Consider the following 4,451-nt stretch of genomic DNA (forward strand, 5'->3'; position numbering starts at 1 on the left):
AACATTGTCAGAATGTTTTCCAGATGTTTTTCTTTGGGATTTCTCCGAAAGTTCTGTAAATTTCTCAATAAATTCTTTTTTTCAGGAGTTTTTCCATAACTCCTCCTAACGTTTCTTCAAAAGATGAAACTTCGAGAGAATTTATTTCAGAACGATTTGGAGACTCTTGCAAAAATTCCTCTAGGGCTTTCTATTGGCAATTCACACACTTAATTTGAAATGCCGGGATCTCAGCATTTTCTCAAACTTTCGCCGAGATCCGCACAGCCGAGCGCTCGGCAAACAACTACATAACCGAGATTTCAGCAACTTTGACAGTTCATTACTGAGGTTCGGCAACTGTTTTGCTGAGAATCAGCTAACAAATGCAGTTTTAACTGAGATATCAGTTTTTGAGTTTGCTGACTAGTCGGCTGTGCGCGGAAAACCGAGCCCGCGAATATTTTTTAAGTGTGCAGATATTGTTCTTGAAACTTTTTCAGAAATGATTCCTTCTCTTCAGATGTTTCTTCTAGAATTGCTAGTATTCATTCGGGGATTTTGTCGGGCATTAATTTGAATGTTCTTATAGAACATAATCAAGAGATGCTTCCGGAAGTTCCTCCAGGGGTTTCTCCAATAGTTCCCTCAGGTATTTCAGGCATTGATTTTGATTTATTCACATTTTCCTTTGAAGGTTCTTTCAGATTTTTTTCCCAAAGATTCTCTTAACAATTTCTGCTGAAATTACTTCTGAATCTATTCCTTAGCATTTTTCAAGAAATGTCTCTATTAACAAATGCACAACGTTCTTCAGCATCCAATAACTTTCAAGTACTATTTCAAAGATCCCTTCAAAAAATCAATTTTTATCTTATTTCTTCAGTTTTTCTTCAAATATATATATTTTTTTTATTCTGCAGGATTTCATTCAGAAATTTTTCTTGGCAATAGTTTAGGGATTTTAGTGAAGAAATCACTTCAGAAATTGAATAAATATTTTTTTGCTGTGAGGAGTTCTTCCAAGAATTCCTTCAGAAAATCCTCCCGGGACCCCTCAAAAACTTATTGAGGAATTTCGTTAGAATTTGCTCTTCGGATTTTTCCAGAAATTCCTGCAGAAGTTTCTCAAGCATTTTCTCCTTGGAATTTCTTGCAGAGGTTCTCCAGGTTCTCCCAGCATCTCATGATTTTTTTTTTTACCGTTAAAGGGGTAAAGTGTAATCTCCTAGGTATTGTTCTAGGCATTTATCCACAAATTGCTCTAGAGATACAGGGGGTAGAAAAAATGTATGGGATAGTCAACTTTTTTTCCATCACAAAAAAAGTTCAACAACCTGTAACTTTTCGTATAGTGTATCAAACATTCTTAAATTTTTACTGCTTGTCAACCTATTATATGCGCCTCATTGATACATATTTCAGCTCGATTGGTTAATCTTTCGCGAAGCTAAAACGGTTCTCGTAAAATACAATTTTTAGACAACTTATATTTGAACCGTCATATCTCGAAAACGAAAACCAGTGAACCGAATTGAATGAAATTTTGAACGTTTATCAATAATATATTAATGCTTCACTATTGAAGACTAGACATTTTTGAACGTTTAAAATTTGTACCAATGATGCACTTTTAATAGGTTGACAAACAGACGAAATTTGAGATTTTTTCATGCACTCTGTGAAAAGTCACAGCTTGTTGAACTTTTTTGTAAGAGAAAAAAAAAATGCCAATCCCAAACATTTTGGCCATATTTAATTATTTCAGAAATTACTTTACAAACTTTGTTCTAGAAAATGTAGAGAATATCTTCTAGGAGTTCCCAAAGGTATCTCCAGAACTATTAAGGGATTTCTCGAAACAATCATCCAGGGATTTTTTGGAAATTTCTTCAAGGATTCCTTAAACAATTCTTCAGTAAGTTCTTGATGAATTTCTGAAAAATCGGTGGAACTATATCTGAAAAAAAAAATCTCCAGGGATCTCCAAAGTCATCACAGGGGATATTTCTGATGAAACCGCAGGATTAATTTTAAAACATACCTTGAAAGAATTTCTATAGAAATCTCTGAAGGTGTTTCTTATTGGACAAATCCCGGATTTATTTTCCGAAGAGATTTCTGTTAATTTCCATGGGAGAGTTTTTGAAGAAATTCGTTGCTAAAGTTCCTGAAAAAATCCAAAAATTGTGAGAAAATTTCCCAAAAAAAAAAATTACTCAAATTAAAGAAATCCCAGCAGGATTTTTTTTTTCAAAATTTCCAAAGTTAGAATTGTTTTAGATATCAAACGAAGTACCTTTGAATGAATTTCTGGAGGAATATCTGAAGAAATCTTAAGTACATTCTGCAGAAATACCTAAAGAGCTTCTCGGGAACTGTTTCATAGAAAAAAGAATATTGAGAAATTTAGAGAAAAAATTGTTCAAGAAATGCATTGATACTTGGAGGGTTTTCTGAAAATATTCCTTAAACATCTGTGAACGAATTTCAGAGAAATAAACCCGTAGGAATATTTGGTGAAACGCTTATATAAACATTTGAAAAGATCCCTAAAAAAATAAATTTTGAGATATTTCTAAAGGAATTACCATAGAAATCCTTGGGAAACATTTAAGGACAAATTTCTTGAAGAAACCATGGAGAAATTTTTGGACTTTTCCTTAGAGGATTCCCGGATAAATCCCTAAGGAAATACATGGAGCAATATCTGGAGGAAATCCTGAATGAATCTGCATATGAACTCCTACATAAATCTCTGGAGGAATTTCTGCCTGATTCAATGAAAGTAATGATGCAATAATCTCTGGAAGAGATCTTGCAGGATCTTCTGAATGAATTTCTGAAAAAAAAAATCCAGGACACATTCATGCGGGATTTCCGATTCAACCCCTAGAACGAATCCTGTATTTCCCTGGAAGACTTGCAGAAGAAATACCTAAACGAATATTTTAAGGAATCTCTGGAACATTTTCTAAAAAAGAACCGCCGGATGATTTTATAAAAGAATATTTGAAAGAATTTCTAAAGGACTCTGTAGAAAATTATGAAGAGAATTTTTCAATAAATTTTTAAAACGTATGCCAAGAATTTTTTTTAATAAATTCCTGGTGGAATTTCAGAAGAAACCCACTCTAATCTGCCTAAAAGAATTCTTGGAGAAATTCATGAGAGAATACCTGAAACCCTGGAACAATGTCTGAAAAAAAAACATCGCATGAGTTTCTGAAAAAAAAAACCTATTAAGATTTAAGGCCGATTTTCAGGAGTAATATCTATAGCAAGCCTTGGATTATTTTAGAAGAAAATCCATGGAAGATTTTCTTGAACTTTTGTGGGCTTCGTGGCTTTGTGGTTAGCGGCGTCAGGCGTCTAGGTGTTTCGTTAGCATCGGAGTGCGGGCTCGATTCCCGATCCAGTCGGGGAAAACTGTTCACCAAACGAAAAATTCTCCATTGGGCAACTGGGTGTTATGTGTGTTGTTCCGTTGTCTCGTGTTAGTAATGCTCAGTCTCTGCTGCCTCTGGCTGAAGACGGTTTAGAGTCTTTTAACTTGGAATCCTTGGACATATTAATCTCATTGGGAGTTTTTCAAGGAATCTCTGAGGAAATATCCGAAAGAATCTCTGGATGAATTTTTCATGCAAGCTTTGTAATAGTCTCTGTTTTTTTAAAAGAATTTCTAAAAGGTTTTCTGGAAGTATCGATTGATTATCTCATGAAGGATTTTTCGTACCAATTCCTGGCAAGAAAAAAAAAACTATGGAAGAATTTTTAAGGGATCCCATCGAAATTTTTCTAGAGACATTCTGGGAGAAATTTTTGGAGGATCATCTGAATCCCTGGACGATGTTGTAATGAACTTTAAATAGAAATCTATGAAAGTATTTTCAAAAGAAATTTTTGGAAGATTTTCAAAAGTATCTTTGAATCAACATCGGAAGCAACCAAGGGAAAGATTTAGGAAAAAGTACTTAAATTTATTTCTGGGGTAATTTCTATAAAATATTCGAAAAAGATTCCGAATTCAAAATTCGGAAAATTTCTGGAAGAATTATAGAATTTTATGAATAAATCAATGGAAGAATTCCTGAAGGATTTTTCAAAGAAATGTCCGAAGGCAATCCTGACAGAATTTCTTATCCACATACTATTGCGTACCTAGCCACATCCTTCTACTCAGTAATACCGTGAACAGACACATTGATGTACCGTCGGCATTTTTCCTTACAGACAGCACGAGACGCTTTATTTACAAACCATCTCGTCAGGGCCTTATCAGCAGTGTGGCGCAATGAATGAAAGTGTCGATTTAATCTGATAGACCTTTTGAAGATGAGATCGCGAAAAAGATGGATGTGACATGTTTGAAGAATATGAGTGGAAATTCAGTAACCAATGTTCTCCTTGGAAATTAATTAGGTTCTGAATCCTACTTTATGGGGAAACTGCCCTACATACTGATTTCCCGC

The sequence above is a fragment of the Aedes albopictus genome, chromosome 3, assembly GCF_035046485.1.
Source record: "Aedes albopictus strain Foshan chromosome 3, AalbF5, whole genome shotgun sequence".
NCBI classification, from domain to species: domain Eukaryota; kingdom Metazoa; phylum Arthropoda; class Insecta; order Diptera; family Culicidae; genus Aedes; species Aedes albopictus.